The following is a 25,064-nucleotide window of genomic DNA, read 5'->3' on the forward strand; positions in this document are numbered from 1 at the left end:
CATTCTGGTGAAAAAGGCCGGCCCAGTAAAAAGTAGCAGGCCGGCCCATATAAGGCCTACTTGTGCCAGGCCCATACGAGAAGCGCCAATTCGGCCCGTCAAAGACCTGTTAAAGATTTGACACCATTGCAGCCCATCGTCAGTTCGAGCCCGTTAACAGCCTGTTATATATTTGGGCTCAATATCGGCCCAATGAGATTTCGGCCTGTTAACGACCCATTCAATGGATGGGCCAATTTTCAGGATGTACATCTTTCGGCCATTTAGCGACCAATTTAAATGTTGGGCTAATTTCCGGGCCGATGTGTCTTTCAGCCTATTGTTAGCCCATAAATCTAATGGGCCATTTGTAGTCGGACCTGAGTTTCGGCCTTTTAGCGGCCCATTTAAGAGTTGGGCCAATTTCTGGCCCGATGTCACTTTCAACCTGTTGACGACCCATAAATCAGTTGGGCCATTTATAGTCAGACCCGAGTTTCAGCCTTTTAACGACCCATTTAAGTGTTGGGCCAATTGCCGGCCCTGTGTGCCTTTCGGCCTGTTAACGGACCACAAATGAGTTGGGCCATTTTTAGTCGGACCTTAGTTTTGGCCTTTTAACGGCCCATGCCCTTCATGGTCCAATACCAGCCCGGTTTCTCTTTTGGCCTGCTAAAGGCCCACAAAACAGTTGGGCCATTTACAATACGACCTGACTTTCGGCCTCTTAGCGGCCCATGCTCTTCATGGTCCAGTACAAGCCCGCTATCTCTTTTGGCCTGCTACAGGCCTACAGTACAGTTGGGCCATATGTAGCCCAAACTTAGTAACGGCCTGTTAACGGCCCGTGAGATAAATTGGGCCCACCTGTTGCCCACTTCGATTTCGGCCTGTTAACGACCCGGGAGGTAAGAGGCAGGCCGACCATTAACTTTCGGCCTAGTAACGGCCCATTAACTTAATGGGCCCACTAAAGTTCATACATGTCTTTAGGCCAAATTAGATAATTTGAGCCCATTACGACGAGCAATTATGCACAGGACCAAAACTGATCAAGAAAAGGTACGACATACAGGGAATAATGTTGCACATCCAGCATATATTACAGGAAATTACATCCACTAGGAAATCAAAGATTGATGCGAGTGCAAATAAATGAGAAGAACCTAACCATCTACAACGTCACAATCTGCAACCTCAGCATAGATGACGCCCATAAGCATGTGGGCAAGTTCTTGCTGCTTTGCTACACTGTCTCTGAAAACATTGATCAGTTGTTGTGTCGCATGATTCTGCACCTCTGATTCATCCACCATTTCCATCATTGCTTCAGCCATTAATTGGTTCAGAAACATACATTTATTCCGTTGCATTCGAGACAGAGGATACTGAACAAATTCAGATGGCGATTTTGGCAGGCTTGTATTATTGATAGTGGAGAGTGTCTCGACCACTGCATCATAACATAAATTAGGACGGGAACCAAACAAATTAATCATGAGTTATTGCCATATTATCTGGCCTAGATTTACTGGAAAGAAACATTGGGATTGCCTTGCTATTTTCAGAGTTTGTCTTCTTATCTTCAGCAGCCTGCACAAAATTAACACACTAGCATTGCTATCATTGGCCAAGTCAGATAATAGGAAAGCAACGTTGACACAACGAACGTTTGGGCAACTAGCCTACACCAAATTAACACAATATGGCACAACTATCATCAGCCAGGTAAGGTAATACGAAAGCAACATTGACACAATGAATGAATGGGCAACCAGAGAAGCACTACAATTCAGTAATGTGCGTGATATGAGATAGTACACTCATGCAGCTCAGTATGCAAAACTACCAGGCAGTTTTCCTTACAAAAATCAACATTGGCGCCTTTAACATTTTGCTACAACTAATTTTAGATCAGATAAAGGTTAGATTCACGCAGATTAACAAAATACATGCTGATGTAAAAATATAGTGATATACAACAGGTACTTACATCAGCATTGGAGCACAGAGAATTCCCACAAGATATTTTCCTCGAAGACGATCCCAATGGAGGAAGTCTTCTATCGTTTAACCTTATTTTCTAAAAGAGAGTTGGGTAAGAAACATGTAGAAAATATGATCAGAATGCTATAAAATTTCATGATGCGAGGATACACACACGCATCTTAGAATGGAGTTGACATTCTTTTGCTGGACTGGAGCGAGCTAGTTTTTTGGCCACTGGAATCTGCTTATTATTAGGGGGAGTTGGGTGTCTCTGTGGTGGAGCAATATCTATGAAAAATGGAGTTAGTTTATTATCTCCTGGCGTTTGGATCTTTTGCAAAGACCTGGCTTGTAATCCTTCAGATTCTAACATAGCCATCTTCCCCTTGCATGCCTTATATAGAAGAATGGCGATTCAGTTATAAAACATGCTACAACAAAGATGGAATAGGTACTGAAGAATATAAAGGCATGACATATTGACATGTATTCCCCCCATCCCGAAATAAATGGATGGGTCTAGGCGTATTTCAGTTCTAGATACATCCAGTTTTATCCATTTCTACGACATGTAATCCGTACGGAGGGAGTATGATGTAAGAGCTTGGGATACGATAGGACAACACAGTAAAAAAACACTGAAAACCCACTACAGAACCAAAGTATTCAAACCCACTGATATGAGATAGTACACTCATGCAGCTCAGGATGCAAAACTACCAGGCAGTTTTCCTTACAAAAATCAACATTGTGGCCTTTAATCATACATTTTGCTACAACCAAATTTAAATCATATAAAGGTTGGATTCACGCCAATTAACAAAATACATGCTGATGTAAAAATAGTGATATACAACAAGTACTTACATCTACATTGGAGCACAGAGAATTCCTGCAAGAATCTTTCCTCATAAACGATACCATTGCAGAAATTCTTCTATCTGTTAAGCTTATTTTCTAAAAGAGAGATGGGTAAGAAACATGTAGAAAATATGATCAGCATGCTATAAAATTTCATGATGCAATGATACGCACACACTTCTTAGAATGGAGTTGACATATTTTTACTGGACTGGAGCGTTCTAGTTCTTTGGCCACTGGAATCTGCTTATTATCAGTAGGAGTTGGGTTTCTCTCTGCTGGAGCAGTATCTATAAAAACTGGAGTTGATTTATTATCTCCTGGCGTTTGGATCTTTTGCAAAGGCCTTGTTTGTAACCCTTCAGATTCTAACATAGTCGTCTTCCCCTTGCATGCCTTGTATAGAAGAATGGTGCTTTAATTATAAAACATGCTACAGCAGAGAGATGGAATAGGTACTGAAGAATAGAAAGGCCATGACATATTGACATGTATTCCCTCCATCCGGAAAAATGGATGGGTCTAGGCGTATTTCAGTTCTAGATACATCCTTTTTATCCATTTCGGCAACATGTAATCCGGACGGAGGTAGTATGGTGTAAGAGCTAGGGATACGACAGGACAACACAGCAAAAAAACACACTAGTTGAATGTAAAACTGTATGCTAGCGGAATACGTACAGAAATAACTAAGGCAACATACACGTGTATGATTGGGAAACTAAGATGGCATTGCAACAGAGCACTAGAACAACACTTCAATGTAAAAAACATGGTATGGTAGACAGATGAAGTACATACTGATGAATAACAATGCATAAGATATTCAGAAGCATGATGTCCAAATTAAGCAGATGGCATTGCGATAGAGTAGAATGACAGTACTTGAATTTGAAAACATGTTATCATGAATGGAATAGGTACTGAAAAACAGGAAGGCATGACATATTTACATGCATGATCAGCATGCTAAGCACATGGCATTGCAACAGAGTAGATACACTCCAGGACATTATATGCATGTTGTACCCATATCACAGGCCAAGTTAGAGCAAGGACCTTGTGGGGTGAAGAGGATTCATCATCTTTCTGCAAGTCTTCTGAAGAACTGCCTTTACATGTTCCATCATATTGGGTATCATTGACATCAAGTTTATTGGCCTTTACATTGCTCCGTGAGGTTCTTGTGGATATATCAGTGTGTGCAATTATATCTGACATGCATGCAAGACAACTAGTAGTTAGATTTATGTAATGAGTGCCTGTAGGAAACGACATAAATAGTAGGACTGGGGTTAACTAGCAGCAACATGTCTCATAAACCAAAGGGAGAACACAGATGAAAGCTACAAAATATGTATCGTTTGTACTCGAGATTAACTAGATGGCACACAAAAGTATTAAAGAACAACATAGGTAATACTAGAAGTGGTATAATACTATAATCACCAGCCTGTGGGATAGCATTGGCTGATGGATGATAACTATGGAACAACGTTACCTAAAGAACAAGTATCTTAGCTGAACTATGGAACAACATTAACTCCTGAACAAGACCCGTAAGAGATCATCATGAATATACAGTGAAATGTGATGATCTACTTTTCCATGCTTAGATGAATAACAAAGCCATAAATGTTGCACATAAGTAAGATGAGGGTACAACCTATCTGGCTGCCGTCCATAGGAATGAGCAGCATGTGCTGACTTGTCGATGGCCCTGCAGTTGTTGTGGCTGTCCATGTCGGGCATGCGCATTCGATGCAGGGAACTGTTGAGTGGGGACTATAGCTCCCTTCTGGTGTATGCTTCCCTTGTTGGGGCAGCTGTGGTGAGTCGGAAGATGGTGTGTCTGAAGATGCAGATAACACATAATGTTAAGAATGGCATATCTCTTTGATCTGAAGAAATACACTAAGAGATCAAGAACACGGTACGAGAGTGGTCACACGTCTGTTGACTGAAGACTAAATTGGGGTCACACGATTTTATTTTATTTTGGTACTGTCCAATCTACGCCGGATGGCTTGATGGATGTCTTGTGCCTACCGGCTGACACTGTTCGGAATCTTCCCCGAAGAGCCAGCGACCAACGGTTGAGCAGCCTGCCTCCGCCGTTCGTGGCCCCGGCCAAAACCCCGCTCCCCGCCCCACCGCACTGCCATGGTTGCGCTGCCCCCGGGCCAATCCACAAAGACTCCCCGTCATCTAGATCCGGTGGCGGCAGTACCTTCAACCCACGCAACTCTAAAAGATAGCCATCTAAGCGCTGCTTCAGCGGTGAACTTGTGGCCCCGCACCCTTACATTAGACACCAGCCAACCGGCAGCCTAGGAGCTCCGCCACCTCGAGGGGTGCTGCTTCCCATTGGGAACCGATTGGCCCAGAATAAAAATTCAGACAACTGACGCCTAAATAAAGTAATTTGAGATGAGGGTGCGACCTATTTGGCGGCATGGTGAAGTAGGCAGGTCCAGCTGCTGAGTCGGTGAGGCCGGCGCGGTTGCGCTGGCGACCGGCGGCAGGGAAACAACGATGTCGTGATGGTCGACGGCTACGGGGAAGCAGCGCCAGGACTCTGGACGGATCCGAAGTTGGAGCCGCTCCAGCGCCGTGAACAACGGCGGGGGTGAATCGGCTCCGGTACGGTTCACGCGGCCGTCGTCGAGGTAGCACCAGCAGCACGGAGTAAGAGGCACACGGCCCAGTGCACGACATCAAATGGAGAGCGTCTCCGGCATTAGGGAGGAGGGAGGCTGTGAAATTGGTGCGGTTTGGGGCGCCATGGAGGCAGGGCTGAGATGTCCTTGCTCAGGAGAAGGGAGCTTCCCGGGAGAAGGTAATTTGGCACCCACGAGGTATGAATGTGGGGGCGGGGGGGGGGGGATTGGGAGGGGAGTGGAACCATGTCTTACAGACGCATTAGTCTAAAATGTGAGGGGGAGTTACAGTTCTACCCTTGCCTTTAGACTTCTCGGCTTGGGTCTGTGTACCGAGGGTCGGGGATAGTAGAGTAACTTTGCTTCTCCCCAAATAGTGGGCGGGAGCAATTTCGGGCGAGGAGGGCGTGTTTTGAACTATAGTGGGCACGAGCGATTTCGGGCGAGGAGAGAGTGTTTTCAAATAGTGGGCGTGAGGTATTTCGGGCGAGGAGAGCGTGTTTTGCCGACCATGTTTTATGAATTATTCGTCACATGTCATTTCAGCCGAGGAGAAGGCGCGCTTGGATGAAGTTACGAACCTACCCTCGATGTACAATGGGCCAATTGATGCGTGTCCCACATAGGACGGTAATTTCGCGTCTCCCATTTATTTGCTCGTGCGAATTCCACCGAGCAGAGATGATATTTAACGGTTCGTTCAAATTTGGGAGAACGAGCATCCACGTCTACCTTACTAAGTCCATTCGAATCAAATTTTGAAATATTAGCTTGCCACTTCTTTTTTTTAGATGGAGATATGATGCTCGGGAGTAATGTGTTTTTACATGCTCGTTGCTAGCGATTTACTATATGACAAATAGTTGACCCACTCAAAAACGCGAATCAAACCCAAAATGAAATATCTCGATTCAATGAAAAGCTCGTTCACTAGGTCAAGATAGTGAACTAAATCCAAAATTGAACACCTCAATCGAGTAGCATGTTGTACAGTATTATAGTACTCCATGAACATGTTGAAAGTCAAATTAATGAACTTGTTTGATATACGCATATATCCGTTCATGTGTGGATTGCAGACAACATGTTCTCCAATTTAAATATTTGAATGCAAGTTTATATCGAAACATGGTTTATATCAGTCTTTGATGCATAAAACGCGACCTCCCCCTCTCCCGGACTCTTGTTCTCTCTCTCTCTCTCGCCGACAATCTTCAATTCTGTCGCACGCATCCGACACAAAAACTTTGTTGGTCCCTCTCCCTTTCTCTCCATCTCTCTCTCTCTCCCTCTCTCTCTTTGTGTGTGTGTGTGTGGGGGGGGGGTCTTTCTAGTTCGCATGCATATATACACCATCTATAGATCTCTCTCGCACACTATGTATGATACTCTAGCTAGTCCAAGCTAGATATCTTGGGTGCACTCATCGTACGCACACAAATTCCTTGGCTCATTGCCCGTAACTCTCTCACGCACCACTCTGTCGTCTCGGAGCTCTTCCCCCCTCTCTCAAACTCTCCATCCACGTGGGTCACACATACAGATGCATATCGCACTCACACTCTATAGGCCCATCTAAAACTCTATCTCTCTCCCTCGTTCTCTCTCCATCTCACACGCACACACACAATCTCATGCCTAGCTAGCCAAGTATGGTGGTCTCTCACTCAATTGTAGGCACACGCAGTTCCCCCTATATGTATATGACTAGCTAATCTTAGTCTCCATCACAAACATGGGCATGGTCTTTCTCGATTTCTCTCGGGGCATCTTTCTATCGCGCACGCACCTCCCTCGATCTCCCACCCATATAGTCCCCTCACGATCTCGAGGGGATCTCTCTATCACAAACACACCCTCTCTCCCTCCCCATGCGTCCATGTCCTCCATGTGTCCCTCTCGACCTTTTTTCCTTGTTGGCCAGACCTCTATTGGACATGTGCTACAAGGGTGTCTCTCTCCGTTGCAAACAATCACACACTAGCTATCTTCGTGTATCTCCTCACCTCGCTTTTCTATCTCGGAGATGCATGCGTGATACGTTCGCATAAGAAACGAAAAAACACACACTGTCTCTAATTTATCATTTATTGTCACTTTCTCTTTCACACACATACTCTTTTTGCACACTTACTCATTCTCCTTCACACGCACTTGACCTGTCTCGACTTAGGCACTATCCTCGGTCCATAGCATACAGATTTATTGAAAAGTCAAACATCACAAAGTTTGACCATGTACGCGGAGAAAAACAATTAAATCTAGTATGGCAAACATATACCATTAGATTCACCATGAGATGTAGTTTTGTATGCTGTATCTTTGGTATTGTAGATATAAATAACATTTGCGTAAACCTGATCAAAGTTTCCAAAGTTTGACTTCTAAAAAATTTACATGCACTGCGTTATCGTGCGATGGAATATCTCTTTCCCCCTCTCAGCTATCTGATGCACCACTCAGACTTATCGGGGCTCCTCAATCTCTCTCAAGCTTTATTGGTCAGTTTGGTTCGTGACCTGACCATCATGCCTTGATGGCCAGTACTACCTAGTGTGGACGTGAGATGTAAAATATTTCTGCCTGGCCAGGCTTGTGTGATGCTGAAGCGTTTGGTGCATGCCTGGGCCAGGCAAAGCATCAACGTCCCATCAATCAATCCATGCAGCAATTATTTAATGCTAATATCCATCCATGTTGCTGTTAGCCTCGTGGCCGCATGACCAGGCATGGCTAGGCGTTCAAAATCGGTCGCCTGGGCATGGCTACTTGCAGTGTCTGTAGTCCAGCCAGGCTAATTAAAGTGCAAGGCAACCCAGGCCAGGTGGGCTTTCTTTTTCACAGGGTAGAAACCAATCAAGTGTGCATGAAATCCAGCCACAACCCCAGGCCAGGCAAAAGATGCTCACGACGCAAGCCAAACTGACCTTATATCTCCCTGGTTCACATATACATATGTCTCGCTTGCGCTATACATATAGACACATCCAACACTCTTCGCCCTTGTTCTCTCTCCATGTGACATGCACCCCCCTAAGTACCATAATCCCTCACTCCATTGTAGGCGCAAGCACCCCCCTCCTAAGTATGATTATCTCTTACTAGCCATCAGGAACACACATATTGTCTCCTTCCATCCATATGTCTATCTCGATATCTCTCGGGGCATCTTCTATCGCACACACACCTTGTCAGTCGATCTCCCACCCATGTAGTCCCATCATGATCTCTAGGGGATCTCTCTATGACAAACATACACTCTCTCCTCCTCATGTCTGCATTTTCTCCGTATGTCTCTCTCGACCTCTCTTCCTTGTTTGCCAGACCCCTCTTGGCCACGTGCTAGGGGTCTTGCTCTCCCGGTTCCAAACAACCACACACTATCTCCTCACCTTGCCGCCGTTGTCGAAGATGCATGTGTGATATGTTTGCATAAGACACTCACACTTTTTCTCTACTTTTATTGTGTGTTGTCCATGTCTCTTTCACACACGCACACACACTTTTTTCACTCACTCTTTCTCTCTCTCTCTCTCTCTCTCTAGTTAGGGACTCTGTCACGTCCATAAGCATGTGGATGTTTTGAAAAGTCAAACCTCAGAAAAGTTTGACCAGGTATATGTGGAGAAAAACATTTACATCTAGAACAATCATGAGATTCACCACAACATGTACTTACTTCATACTATCATTTATCTTTGGTATTGTAGATATAAGTAATTTCTTTATAAACTTGGTCAAAGTTTCAAAAGTTTGACTTAAAAAAAAATGTTGGAACTACATTATCGAACAGAGGGAGTAGCATGTTCTCTCTCTCTGCTATCTCTCACGGGCCTCCCCTCTCACTCGAACTCTCTATACTGAGGGATTATACGCAGTTGTCACATCCCTTGCTTTTGTCAATGCACTAGTGCTAGTCTTTGGTGATGCATCATGTTTACTTTTACAGAAAGTTGAAATGGGGATTGTCCAAACCCTAACATTAAAGGAATTCACTAGGTTCACCTAAAATATTTTCAGTAAGTCCAAATGGCTTTCAAAAATGTTCATCATTCATGGGAAATACTGTAAAAAATAGCCAGAGGTGATGCACATTTTTCCATGACATATTTGGGCTCTGAATTAAATCATACTCTATTTGAATTTGGACATTTAAATTCTATAAAATATTTTAAATGTCCAAATAATCCTAAAATGAAATGTTCCATGTTGGTTATATTCTAAACAGTGGGCATGCGTAGTTTGGTGGTTTTTGGAAATGCCCTGGAATTTTTAATAAAGCCCTAAAGACAACAGAATAATAGAAATACAGAAACCAGAGAGAGAGAGAGACTTACCTGGCGCTTACCTCGCAGCCTAGCTGGACCAGCACTGTAGCTGAGGCCCAGCCCACCAGGGCGAAGCGGTCGTCTTCAACCTCTGCCAGTAGGCAGAGGCGTGTCGACGCCAGTGCGCCCGAGGCCTCCACCTCCTCCCTCCCAGCCTGCCTGGCTCCTCCTCGATGCAACAGGGGATGCCACGCGGCCCCCTCGGACCTCTCTCACTCTCCCCCGTCCTCACCCTCTTCCCTGGATCTCTCTCTCTCACTCACCCGGACAGGCTCGTCGCCGCCGTTCGTCCCCGCCGCAGCCAGAGCCACTGCCTCGCCCCGCCGATGCTCTCAGAGGCTCCACCGCTACCTCTTCTCCCTCCTCTCTGAGCTACACGAGCCAGGACGGCCCCAAGACGACGCTTGTGGCCTTCTTCCCCGTCCACAGCCGCCGAATGCCACTGTCTGATTCGCCGTCTCCGCCACCTCCCCAAGCACACCGCCCTGCTCTTCGACCTCACCGTGAGCCCCTTCCCTTTTCCCCTCTCTTCCCCGCCTCGATTGCGCCTTGTAGCCCTCGTTCTCACAGGAGCCGAAGCTCCCCGCCGCCGGCCATGTTGCCATCGTAGCTACGGCCGCGCAACCTCGCGTTCGAGCTCACCGTTGCACTCACCGCACTACCGTGAGTCGAACACGACCATCCACGGCTCCTTCCGTGCCCCGCACCGCCCACACCGTTGTTGCCCGAACTCTAGCCGCCGCCTAGCTCGCTGCCGCCGTCGACTCAGGCCGTCCCAACTGCTGCCGCTGCCACCACTAGATGCGCAAGAGCGCCAGCAAGCCGTAGCAACAAACCGCGCACAAAACGGAGCCCCGTAGCATTTTTCCAAAACGCTCCGCCGTCGTTTTGGTCGTCGCCGGCCGAACTCCGGCGAGGTCGACGTGGCCTGTCATCAGCCACTAATGACGCCACTAACTAAACCCATAGGTCACTGACGGATGGGGCCCACGCCCTTAATTCATCTTAGTTTATTTCCTGTTATGTTTAACTAACCACAGAGGCTCCACGCGTCGGTTTTGACCGTGCTGACATGGCTGTTGACTGGCCCCACATGTCATGTTGACTTTGCTGACGTGGGCGTTGACCGGACTCACCTGTCAGTGTCACTAACCAGCCCTAGTCACTAACCAGTGGGCCCCACTGGTCAGGTTTGACCTGGCGGCGCCTGTTGACCTGCTGAGGTCAGCATAACCTAATGCTGATGCAGTAAACATTTTCTGGAATTAAAATAAATCAGAAATGATTTATGAATTTCAGAAAATGATCTAAACTTGTAAAATTCATAGAAATTCAAACGTAACTCCAAATGAAATAAGTTATATATGAAAAATGATCAGAAAAATCCAATCTATCCATCTGCACCGGTTTCATGCATGTCTAAGCAACTTAAACCTGATGTTTATATCAAAACATGATAATGCACTTTATTAAGTCATAATTTCAATTTGTACTTGAACCTTGGGTTCAAACTAACTCAAACCCATCTGATTATAGTTGCATTAGCCCAACACACTCATTTTGCCATGTCATGATCATGCATCATATTGTGCATTGCATTGATTATATTTCTTCTCTATTGCCGGTTTTTGCCCCCTCTCGGTAGACATGTTCCGAGATGAGTTTGATGACACTAATGAAGAGCCTTATTATCTTCAGAAGTGCCAGGCAAGCAAAACCCCCTTGTTCATTCTGATACAATCCCACTCTCTCGCTCCTGCTCTCTTTTATTGCATTAGGACAACAACAATTCATCTGTTACATGCTGTGGTAGTTGAACCCCTTTATCCTCTGCATGACCTGTCATTGCCACAGTAAATATATGAAACCCACTAGCATGAGTAGGAGTTGTTTGAGCCCTGTTGTGCCTACTCATTCATGCTTGTTTGTCATGCCTGCTATTGCTTAGAGTTGAGTCAGGTCTGATTCATTGGGGATGAATTAGAGGTGTGTGAACATGTCCTACTGTGTGTGAGCTAAGTGTGTGAACACGATTTGGTAAAGGTAGCGATGAGAGGCCATGTAGGAGTACATGGTGGGTTGTCTCATTGAAGCCGTCCTGAGGAACTGAGTTTTGTGTTTGTTATCCATGAATCAACTACTACCACGCATTGGGCCCGAAACCAATGGACCCTCTCGGCTTCTTAATCACCCTTGTCCTCTGTCCAAGAGTTGGAAGTAGTTTCTGGTGTTTGTAGTATGCTGGAGGCCGTGGGCAGCGCTGACCCGAGGGGTGGGCTGTGATGAGGTAGGCACGTGGTCGGGTATGCCGGGCGCCCGTTTGGTGTCGCGGAACCCTGTACACATCGTTCGGTGCCGTATGTGGAAACCTTGGCCGGACTCCCTGCGGATGGAACCCGAATAGGCGATAAACCCGGACTAGAGACTTGAGTGTTTAGGTAGGTCGTGGCTGACACCCTCGTTGGGCTTCCGCTTGAAGGTTGCCGAGTACATGTCGTGTAAATGGCAGTAAGTGGTGAGAGCGTGTGTGAAGAAGTACACCCCTGCAGGGTTAACATTATCTATTCGAATAGCCGTGTCCGCGGTAAAGGACTTCTGGGTTGCCTGTACATTTCATAGACAAGTGATAGTGGATACTGTAAAATACGCAAGATAAGCGTGAGTGCTATGGATGGCGTACTCGTAGGGAGACGGGAGCGGATCCATAGTGATGTATTGATATGGTGAATATGTGGACTCGTGTGCGCCACCTCAAAAGTGTTACGTGCAGTCGTAGTTCAGGATAGCCACCGAGTCAAAGCTGGCTTGCTGTAGTTAAACCCCACCATCCCCTTTGTTGATAATGATGCATATGTAGATAGTTCTGATGTAAGTCTTGCTGGGTACATTTGTACTCACGTTTGCCTATTTTATGTTTTTGCAGAGAGACTTCAGTCTCACTAGTAGTTCCGCTTGGACTTCGACGTTTAGCTTGTTACCTCAGCTACAATCTTGTGCCCCCGGCAGGATCTGGTAGATAGTCAGGCTTCTCAGCCTTTTTTATTTATAGATGTCTGTACTCAGACATGTTAAGCTTCTGCTTGTGCTTTGAATTGTATGCTCTGAATGTTGGGTCGTGAGACCCATGTTTGTAATATCTCGCTCCTCGGAGCCTATTGAATAAATACTTGAGTTGTAGAGTCATGCTGTGATGCCACATTATATTTGCACATATCAAGCATATTGTGTGTATGTTATTGAAATGCTTGTTATGTGTGGGATCTGACTATCTAGTTGTTTATCCTTGGTAGCCTCTCTTACCGGGAAATGTCTCCTAGTGCTTCCACTGAGCCTTGGTAGCTTGCTACTGCTCCGGAACACTTAAGCTGGCCGGCATGTGTCCTTCTTCGTTCATGTGTCTGTCCCTTCAGGGAAATGTCACGCGGTGTCTATCGGAGTCCTGTTAGCCTGCTACAGCCCGGTTTACGGGAGTCCTGCTAGCCCAGTTGCTACAGCCCGGATTCACTCGCTGGTGACCCACACGTTCGTTGTTGGGTCATGTATGCCTGTCCCTGTAAGTTAGTGCCACTTTGGGTTCACGACTAGCCATGTCAGCCCGGGCTCCTTGTCATATGGATGCTAGTGACACTATCATATACGTGTGCCAAAAGGCGCAGACGGTCCCGGGCCTGGTAAGGCGACACCCGTGGGAATACCGTGCCTGAGGCCGCAAAGTGATATGAGGTGTTACATGCTAGATCGGTGTGGCATTGAGTCGGGGTCCTGACAGCTTTGGTATCAGAGCTTGACTGCCTGTATGATTACCAAGCCAAACTGGTCGAAGTTGAGTCTAGAAATTCTTTAGTTATATAAGGGAATTGATTGTGGGATGGAACATAAGGCTCTTTTTACTCCTTATACATTATGCCTTCTGATCCGAGTCATCTTATCTTTCCTACGGGGTTAAGGAACTAGGCTTTCTCTTCTTTCTATCAGGATCATGTGTTACTAATCCGTAGACTTATAGGATTGATGGTTCTAAGCTTGAGTTCAATTCCTACTATCTTCCGTATGTTAACTGTTGATCTCGAAACCTTGATATTGTGCTTTTGAGTGGCTATGCCACCATTTTTGTAGCATGTCTCAAATATTTTCGAGCATTTACAACCGTTATGCTGTCCGAGTCGTTCCAGGTTTCTAGATAATCTGATGCATTTGCAAATCCCTTCCTCCTTTTCTCGATGTTCCTTTACGCCAGGTTAATCACACTAATTGCTGAGTTGAGGTACTCTATTGCCTCGACATATATGTTGGAGTTTTTATTATGACCCTAGGTGTCTTAGGGGATCACCTAGTAACTTAGCCATGTTCCGTGTTCCTAGTGTGATGATTCTGGCCATCATTCTTGAAAGCATCCCGTGGTGCCATTTAGTTAGTAAACATTCTACTCCTGGGTCTTGAACTCGAGAATCACTCTACTTACTTCATGTTGATAGTGTTTGCTAGTGCCTTTAGGATATTAGTAACCTTTGCATTAGTCCTCGAGGTCCATGGTATAACGTTCTTCCAAATACCATGAACTACTTATGGCAGTAGTTCCTCGTCGAACCACAAGATCACAACCAGAGTGCTCTTGATGAGTCCTCCATTCTATAATGTGAATCTGCCAGTCCTACCTTTTTTGCATGGGTTATATGGAAGAATTATGTTGAACTTGTTCAACATGCTAACCTATGCATCCACAACTCAGAAAATCATATGTTCTTTTGGGTTGTCCCTCTTTAGTTGTTTCCTGACCCCCGTCTACCAATTGATAGTCAGGAGTAGTCGTGCATTCATGTTTATCGATGCCTATTATTCTTGTGTTCCGTCAAGCCATTCTATTCCAGAATGACTAGGAGAAATGAACTCCAGTACCTCATCCATATCTAGGATTGGGTCAAAGTAGTCATACTCCGCAGATCAAAATACTAATCCAGTTTTTGTTTTGTTCCACCTTGGAGTGTTACCATCTTTATATCAAGAATATCATGGGAATTGCACACCCTCTCATGAACTCGTGATACAGTGATACTTCTCGCCCTCATTAGTCATTTCTCGGTCCCGTGTTGTTGCAACCGGAATGCCGATAGATGAACTATGATGTGTGAAATCAATACTCCTAGCAACCCCGTTGCCTGGTAGTTAAAGGGCTATAATCTCATTCTTAGTGTGTTAGCTATTGAGTTATCATTCTAAGACTGATCGTGCTACCTAGCCCTTATTTCCGGCGCACTTTTTGATCACTGAGTTAGTATAGTGCCAATCCTTGCTTATTTGATCATATCGTCTTGCCTGAAAAGCAAGATTGTTCTCGAGTTTAGTAACATATCGGTGGTTTGTGATTTTCTGAATATTCCCTTGGAAGTATCACCAGGTCGTCACCTGACCGCTATGTTGAGCTCGTGATCAAGTTGGTTTTCGAAACCACCCTTTCTCCAAGAATCTGTGTTGGATACCTCTGAGCTGGCTGGTTAAGCTGAACAATAACTTGGAGAGTTGAAGGATAAAAGCTTAATCCACTTAGCTCATATCAAGGGATATCTTGTATGTGTGTTGAAGAAAGATGATATCTTCATTGATTGATCCCTGTGGTCAATTGTTGGACCTATTATCTTAACCAAACTTTGATTTGAGTATGGGTTATCCTCAAATCAAATCAGAACCAATGATGTTCGTAATGTTGTCTTACTCGTGGTTGATTCCTCGGGCATACACCATTATATCTCTTGGGTTTGACCAATGCTATCACTTGTTCACATAATTATGGAATTCCACTTACATAGAAACCTGGATGAATTATTGTTGAGCCCATCGACAACATCCTTGTCTTCTCCATAATTTTGCTGAACATTAAGGTAGTGTTGGAAACTTTTGAAAGCATTTGTTCATGCTAACTCATGAAGCATATGTTCGGATGTAAGAAGTGACTTCCTCTAGTTAATGTGCATTTGATGCAAGTTGCCGCCGTGGATTCGAGAAAGTTAATGTTGTTTCCTCTGGAATCATTCCAAGTCAGCCATGCACGTGCGAAGTATATCATGGCTTGAGAGATTAGCTACCTGCAATCCATCGGTATTTCCTAGCACACCAAGCCACTGATTGAATTGTTCAAGATAAAGAAGTCTGTTCTAAAGTGAATACTTTAGACTTCCGCGCAGAGACTCCGATATCATTAATGATGGTTCCCAACCAGAACTCGGTAGTGTTTTGTTGTAAGACTACCATGTGTTCATGCTTGTCTGGGACAACATGTTCACATGTTGTAGCAGAACCAACTCATGTTTTGGAGCTTGCTATCGTAGTTCATTTCCCGAGAATCTCGCAACGTCATCTCGTCAATTTGTGTTGCAAACTTTATTTTTCCTCTCTAGACTTGATGAGTCTGGAATATTCTGACACCAACCAGATCTGAATCTCTAGGAGATATGATGGTTGGAACATGTCCCAAGAACTATAATATTGGTCTCTCTGTAACCCGGTAAAGTGGATGTCATGGCCAACACACCCAGCCGGAAGACCTATTATTGTAGCATCTTGATTGAAGAAGTTGGCCACATCCCCATAAGGATTTCGCAGGATTTACCTCTGTAGTTATTCCTTATGGATTCTTGAGCTTCCGAAGTCTGACCTGTTACTTGATGATCTGGGTACCAAAACCATTTTAATTAATGGGTTGCACTAGCACATCAAGGAGAACATTAGAAGCGGAGTGCTAAATGTCTCTCGGTCGATCATCCAGATTTCGTCCCCTTGGTCTCGCTAAGGTGAAATCTGAGAAGGTGTTATCTTCCTTGCATCTGCATCGTCCATCACCATTCATCATGGTAGTATGTTGTGTTGCCGGGATCCTTGACACGGATATTGGTAAAACCTTGATGAATATGGAAATGCTCAAGTTCTTGAAAGCACGCACAAGCACTAGGTGTTATCATCAACACTAACTGGGATTGCTCCCAGTTTCTTTGGTTATGCTATAACTTTTCAATAGTGGGCTCACTCTCTACTGTTGAGCCTCTCCCCAGTTACCAGAATCATTCCCATCATTTGCATGTTGTTCCCACCTTGCACCGCCATCGTGCCACCCTACTCTGGATTACCCTTCTTAGTAATTACTGATTAGGATCATTTTCAAAAGTGGTCCTACCATGGGTCTCATCCATTTTCGGTGATAAGCAAAATCATCCCTTGTGTTGTCTTCAACAAGGTAATCCACATCATCCATACTAGTCCGAGTATGCCATTCCTTCGAACTCCGCCAAACGATTGCTGTGATTTGCCTTAGGCTGATATAGAGAGTCTCAATGATCTCTATATCAAAGGTAATTCTTTTTGCCACTTAAGGTAAAAATTCTACGAATCACCCTCCTCCAAGATGTCTCGTTATAGTATCATGGCAACTCAACTCCTCGCTACGTTGACAACCGTTCACCACCTTCTTAAGCGTGACATTGTTGTCTACCTAGTGAACCTTCGTCATCTGCTTCACTCCATCCCTTTTGGATGAATGCTTCGTATCTCATCTCGAGAGATGTTCTTAACTATCACCCCATGGGTTGATCTTGAATACTCGATCTTCGAGGGGATCTTTTTCTGTAGAGTCTCCTTCTGTCATCATTGTGTTGGATGAAGACCTCGCAAGCAAGGACGTCAAGATCAATTTGAGTCGACAAATCAACAACCTCGAGAAGATAGTTGGATCATGAAGTTTGTGATGCTTAGTGTCCCCTTTGTCTTCTTACCTCACGTCTTGAATCTCGGGACGAGATTCTTGTTTAGTGGGGGTGAGTTGTCACATCCCTTGCTTCTCGCAATGCACTAGTGCTAGTCTTTGGTGATGCATCATGTTTATTTTTATAGAAAGTTGAAATGGGGATAGTCCAAACCCTAACATTAAAGGAATTCACTAGGTTCACCTAAAATATTTTCAGTAAGTCCAAATGGCTTTCAAAAATGTTCATCATTTATGGGAAATACTGTAAAAATAGCCAGAGATGATGCACATTTTTCCATGACATATTTGGGCTCTGAATTAAATCATACTCTATTTGAATTTGGACATTTAAATTCTATAAAATATTTTAAATGTCCAAATAATCCTAAACTAAAATGTTCGATGTTGGTTATATTCTAAACAGTGGGCATGAGTAGTTTGGTGGTTTTTGGAAATGCCCTGGAATTTTTAATAAAGCCCTAAAGACTACAAAATAATAGAAATAGAGAAACCAGAGAGAGAGAGAGACTTACCTGATGCTTACCTGGAAGCCCAGCTGGACCAGCACTGTAGCTGAGGCCCAGCCCACCAGGACGAAGCGGTCGTCTTCAACCTCTGCAGTAGGTAGAGGCGTGTCGACGCCAACGCGCCCGAGGCCTCCACCTCCTCCCTCCCAGCCTGCCTCGCTCCTACTCGATGCACCAGGTGATGCCACGTGACCCCCTCGGACCCCTCTCACTCTCCCCCGTCCTCACCCTCTTCCTTGATCTCTCTCTCTCACTCACCCGGACGGGCTCGTCACCGCCGTTCGTCCCCGCCGCAGCCACAACCACTGCCTCGCCCCGCCGATGCTCTCAGAGGCTCCACCGCTACCTCTTCTCCCTCCTCTCCAAGATACACGAGCCAGGACGGCCCCAAGATGACACTTGTGGCCTTCTTCCCCGTCCACGGCCGCCGGATGCTGCCGTCTGATTCGCCGTCTCCGCCACCTCCCCGAGCACGCCGCCCTGCTCTTCGACCTCACCGTGAGCCCCTGTCCTTTTCCCCTCTCTTCCCCGCCTCGATTGCGCCTTGTAGCCCTCGTTCTCACCGGAGCCGAAGCTCCCCGCCGCCGGCCATGTTGCCATCGTAGCTACGGCCGCGCAAGCTCACGTTTGAGCTCACCGTTGCACTCACCGCACTACCATGAGTCGAACACGACCGTCCACGGCTCCTTCCGTGCCCCACACCGCCCACACCGTTGTTGCCCGAACTCCGGCCGCCGCCTAGCTCGCTGCCGCCGTCGACTCAGGCCTTCCCAGCTGCTGCCGCAGCCACCACTAGATGCGCAAGAGCGCCAGCAAGCCGTAGCAACAAACCGTGCACAAAACGGAGGCCATTAGCATTTTTCCGAAATGCTCCGCCGTCGTTTTGGTCGTCGCCGGCCGAACTCCGGCGAGGTCGACGTGGCCTGTCATCAGCCACTAATGACGCCACTAACTAAACCCATAGGTCACTGACGGATGGGGCCCACACCCTTAATTAATCTTAGTTTATTTCCTGTTATGTTCAACTAACCACAGAGGCCCCACGCGTCGGTTTTGACCGTGCTGACATGGCTGTTGACTGCCCCACATGTCATGTTGACTTTGCTGACGTGGGCGTTGACCGGACTCACCTGTCAGTGTCACTAACCAGCCCCAGTCACTGACCAGTGGGCCCCACTGGTCAAGTTTAACCTGGCGGCGCCTGTTGACCTGCCGAGGTCAGCATAACCTAATGCTCACGCAGTAAACATTTTCTAGAATTAAAATAAATCAGAAATGATTTATAAATTTCAGAAAATGATCTAAACTTCTAAAATTCATAGAAATTCAACCGTAACTCCAAATGAAATAAGTTATATATGAGAAATGATCAAAAAAATCCAATCTATCCATCTGCACTAGTTTCATGCATGTTTAAGCAACTTAAACCTGCTGTTTATATCAAAACCTGATAATGCACTTTATTAAGTCATAATTTCAATTTGTACTTGAACCTTGGGTTCAAACTAACTCAAACCCATCTGATTATAGTTGCATTATCCCAACACACTCATTTTGCCATGTCATGATCATGCATCATATTGTGCATTGCATTGATTGTATTTCTTCTCTGTTGCCAGTTTTTGCCCCCTCTCGGTAGACATGTTCCGACGATGAGTTTGATGACACCGATGAAGAGCTATATTATCTTCAGAAGTGCCAGGCAAGCAAAACCCCCTTGTTCATTCCGATACAATCCCACTCTCTCGCTCCTTCTCTCTTTTATTGCATTAGGACAACAACGATTCATCTGTTACTTGCTGCGGTAGTTGAACCCCTTTATCCTCTGCATGACCTGTCATTGCCACAGTAAATAGATGAAACCCACTAGCATGAGTAGGAGTTGTTTGATCCCTATTGTGCCTACTCATTCATGCTTGTTTGTCATGCCTGCTATTGCTTAGAGTTGAGTCAGGTCTGATTCATTGGGGATGAATCAGAGGTGTGTGAACATGTTCGACTGTGTGTGAGCTAAGTGTGTGAACACGATTTGGTAAAGGTAGCGATGAGAGGCCATGTAGGAGTACATGGTGGGTTGTCTCATTGAAGCCGTCCTCAGGAACGGAGTTCTGTGTTTGTGATCCATGAAACAGCTACTACCACGCATTGGGCCCGAAACCAATGGACCCTCTCGGCTTCTTAATCACCCTTGTCCTCTGTCCAGGAGTTGCAAGTAGTTTCTGGTGTTTGTAGTATGCTGGAGGCCGTGGGCAGCGCTGACCCGAGGGGTGGGATGTGGTGCGGTAGGCACATGGCCGGGTATGCCGGGCGCCCGTTTGGTGTTGCGGAACCCTGTACACATCGTTCGTGGTTGTATGTGGAAACCTCGGCCGGACTCCCTGCGGATGGAACCTGAATAGGCGATAATCCTGGACTAGAGACTTGAGTGTTTAGATAGGTCGTGGCCGACACCCTCATTGGGCTTCCGCTTGAAGGTTGCCGAGTACATGTCATGTAAACGACGGTAAGTGGTGAGAGCGTGTGTGAAGAAGTACACCCCTGCAGGGTTAACATCTTCTATTCGAATAGCCGTGTCCGCGGTAAAGGACTTCTGGGTTGCCTGTATAGTTCATAGACAAGTGAAAGTGGATACTGTAAAATACACAAGATAAGCGTGAGTGCTATGGATAGCGTACTCGTAGGGAGACGGGAGCGAATCCATAGTGGTGTATTGATATGGTGAATATGTGGACTCGTGTGCGCCACCTCAAAAGAGTTACTTGCAGTCGTAGTTCAGGATAGCCACCAAGTTAAAGCTGGCTTGCTGTAGTTAAACCCCACCATCCCCTTTGTTGATAATGATGCATATGTAGATAGTTCTGATGTAAGTCTTGCTGGGTACATTTGTACTCACGTTTGCCTATTTTATGTTTTTGCAGAGAGACTTCAGTCTCACTAGTAGTTCCCCTTGGACTTCGACGTTTAGCTTGTTACCTCAGCTACGATCTTGTGCCCCCGGCAGGATCTGGTAGATAGTCAGGCTTCTCAGCCTTTTTCATTTATAGATATCTGTACTCAGACATGTTAAGCTTCTGCTTGTGCTTTGACTTGTATGCTCTGAATGTTGGGTCATGAGACCCATGTTTGTAATATCTCGCTCCTCGGAGCCTATTGAATAAATACTTGAGTTGTAGAGTCATGCTGTGATGCCACGTTGTATTTGCACATATCGAGCATATTGTGTGTATGTTATTGAAATGCTTGTTATGTGTGGGATCTGACTATCTAGTTGTTTATCCTTGGTAGCCTCTCTTACCGGGAAATGTCTCCTAGTGCTTCCACTGAGCCTTGGTAGCTTGCTACTGCTCCGGAACACTTAAGCTAGCCAGCATGTGTCCTTCTTCGTTCATGTGTCTGTCCCTTCAGGGAAATGTCACGCGGTGTCTATCGGAGTCCTGTTAGCCTGCTACAACCCGGTTTACGGGAGTCCTGCTAGCCCAGTTGCTACAGCCCGGATTCACTCACTGATGACCGACACGTTCGTTGTTGGGTCATGTATGCCTGTCCTTGTAAGTTAGTGCCACTTTGGGTTCACGACTAGCCAAGTCAGCCCGGGCTCCTTGTCATATGGATGCTAGCGACACTATCATATACGTGTGCCAAAATGAGCAAACGGTCCCGGGCCTGGTAAGGCGACACCCATGGGAATACCGTGCGTGAGGCCGCAAAGTGATATGAGGTGTTACATGCTAGATTGGTGTGGCATTGAGTCGGGGTCCTGACACTCACGTGTCAGCGTATAGCTCCGTATATTTTTTAATTGACCGGCCAACCAATCCACATGATGCCTTGTCAGCTTGTGTTCTGTATCTTCGTGTGCTGGCCCATGTGGCAGTGGGTGAAAATAAGTAAACAAGAGGCCCATCTGACACGCGGTGAAGTAAACAAAGTTGAAACCACTCGGGGTAGCACCCCGCTCGCTAGTAAATTGAGGGTGCATTGAGGACACACTTCTTGCGTGTGAAGGACGCACTCGCGCCCAATTCACCACTGCGCGGCGGCATGCACAGAAGGACGCACTCGTGCACACCCAACACACAACACACACCAGCACACGTGTACACCAGCGTCGCTGCCGGTTGAGATGGACAGCGAGGCAGCCAACAAGCGGAGGCGGCTCGAGCCAAAACTGCATCCGGCGAGCCTGGACTTCATCAGCAGCCTCCCCGACGACATGCTGCTCGTCATCATTGGCCTCCTCCCCACCAAATCTGCCGTGCGAACCGCCCTGCTCTCCCGGTGGTGGCGCCCCCTCTGGCGCTGTGTCCCCTCAACATCACCGTCGACAGCTGCCTCTGCGACGGGGATTGCAAACGCATGGCTGCAGTCTCCAAGATCCTTTCATCGCACCCTGGGCCAGCCAGACGCCTTGACATCCGCATGTTCAGTACCAACTGCAAGGTCCATCCCAAGTTCAACGAGTGGTTCTTATCCCCCGCCCTAGATCAACTCGAGGAGCTCAGCTTTGAAGCTGGACGATGTTGCTCTCTGCCGCCCTCCACGCTCTGCATCATGCCAACGCTGCACCGTGCCAGCTTCAGCTCCTTCTATCTTCCCCAGATTAATGTCACGCCTGCCCTTCTTCTCCCTCAACTCAAGAAGCTCGACCTCTTCGACGTTGTCATCTCGAAGAAGGCTATGGAGCATCTGCTCCGCAGCTGTACTGCGCTCGAGTACCTTCGTCTTGAGCAGATCCACGGGTTCATAGGCCTCCACATCACCTCGACGAATCTCCAATGGATTTATGTGTCTTGCTGGCCCCGCAACAAGACATCAATTGGGAAGAGATCACTCCAGCTGTTCCACATTATGGTCATTGAGAATGCGCCTTTCCTTGAGAGATTGCTTGTATCAGATCTAGAAGGTCCAACAAAAATCAGGGTCATTGATGCGCCGAAATTGACAGTGTTGGTGTACTCGTCTGCCAAATTCTCCGAACTCTTTATTGGATCCATAATCGTTCAGGTACATCACTCATCTTCTTCTCCGTCTTCTTGAAATTCACATTTTTAAATTTCTTCTTGATGTATTTACGATCGTCTTACAGAAAATGATTCCCACAAGCTTGACCCAGTCCATGTGCACAGTGAAGATCTTGGCACTAAAATCTATTGGCCCCAATCTGGATCAAGTTGTTGGATTCCTTACATGCTTTCCAAGCACGGAGAAGCTACTCATCAAGGTGAAACTTCTTTCCTATAAGTAAACGATAATCACAACGTAGCTCAATTTTTTCGTAATTTTCCCAAATTACGATGACAAGTGTAGTGTTCAAAACTGCATCTACGTACTGCACCGAAAGAAATGTTTTTAGTATTTTTTTCTCACGTGATCACCTGCATGATTTTTATGCTGTACTACTATAGTAGCCTAGGCTAGTCATAGTGGAAAGTAACTTAGACTACTCCAGTAACTCTATGGTTACCCTAAGAGCAAGTACTACCTCCGTCCTGGTTTACTCTTCCAATTTTGTAGTATCAAAATTTGACCATAGATTTAACTGACAAAATGTTAATGCATGTCACTAAGAACTATATCATTGGATTCGTATTTGAACATAATTTCAAATGGTGTAATTTTTAGTGACATGCATTGGCATTTTCTTAGGTAAATCTATGGTCAAAATTTTATACTAAATACGAGGTAGTATTCCCTCCGTCCCAAAATTCTTGTCTTACATTTGTTTAGATACGGATGTATCTAACACTAAAATGTAACTAGATACATCCATATTTAGACAAATTTAAGACAAGAATTTTGGGATAGAGGGAGTACAAAAGTGGGCTATGTAGGCCAAAACACGTGCCAAATTCACTTGTGATGCATTTAGCATCGATGCCCCTCCATTGCTCACCTGGTGCCCCAATCTGGATCACCTACTTTGCTCTGGTGCCAAATTAACTCACGCAATGAAAAAACACTGCATGGGAGAGAGAGAGGACCGAGGCAATAAAAAACACTTGTTTGGGAGAGTGAGAGGCTGGTGTAGTTGGTTTGATTGATTTGTTTACACATGTGGGTCTGTGTGCACAGCGGTGCCAACTCTCTCACATCGCGAGAGCGGTGCCAAAATCTTTTGATTTGACATCGATGTGTATTATGTGGCATACTTTTGCGAAATATGGCATCGACCACATAGTGGAAGGCAACAAATGCCCAAGCTCTTCACGTGCTCCTAGTTAAATGAGAGGAAACAGAAAGAGAGAGAGAGAGAGAGAGAGAGAGAGAGAGAGAGAGAGTGAACAAAATATCACTAGCCAGCCAACCCTATCGTATAAGCGAATGATATTGGTACCTCTTGATGACACGTCAATCTTATACAGCCAGCTGCTCTAATATGTTCTCTTCTTTTGCAGATAAAAAAACCCGAAAGTGAAAAATGTGCTGCACTATAACAATCTCATCGAATGCCTTGATCTCCATCTTACAGAAATTGATTAGATCGACTACCAAGGCAGCACATTTGAGATTAAATTGGCCAGGTTCTTTGTTCTGGAGGCAAGTATGCTCAAGGTAATGAGGTTTGGCGTTCTCTGGCGCAACAATGAATGGCGTGCTGATCACCGCAAGTGTCTAAGCCTAAATGACAAAGTCTCCGCAGAAGCTGAATTAGTTTTTGAAACATCAAGTGGCCAGAGACTCGAAAACTTATTTGCCCATTAGTGACTTGTCAGGGTGGTGGATTTTAGTTTGTACGATAGTGCTGCATCCACCTAAAGTAACGAAAGTTCTTACATAAACTTCCTAGTAATTCCCTCTTCGTAGGTGCAGCATTACTCCTAACATTTGTAATATCAGTTTGAAACTTGTAATATTGCCGTGTCCTATTCCTGTGTTTTCAAAATCCTGTGAATCAAACAGGTCATGAGTTGGTGATGATGTTGTGTCTCCCATCTTTCACCAATAGCTGATGCATACAAACCAAGCTTCTCCATTTTTGCAAAAAGAT

The sequence above is a fragment of the Triticum aestivum genome, chromosome 1B (assembly GCF_018294505.1).
Source record: "Triticum aestivum cultivar Chinese Spring chromosome 1B, IWGSC CS RefSeq v2.1, whole genome shotgun sequence".
Lineage (NCBI taxonomy): Eukaryota > Viridiplantae > Streptophyta > Magnoliopsida > Poales > Poaceae > Triticum > Triticum aestivum.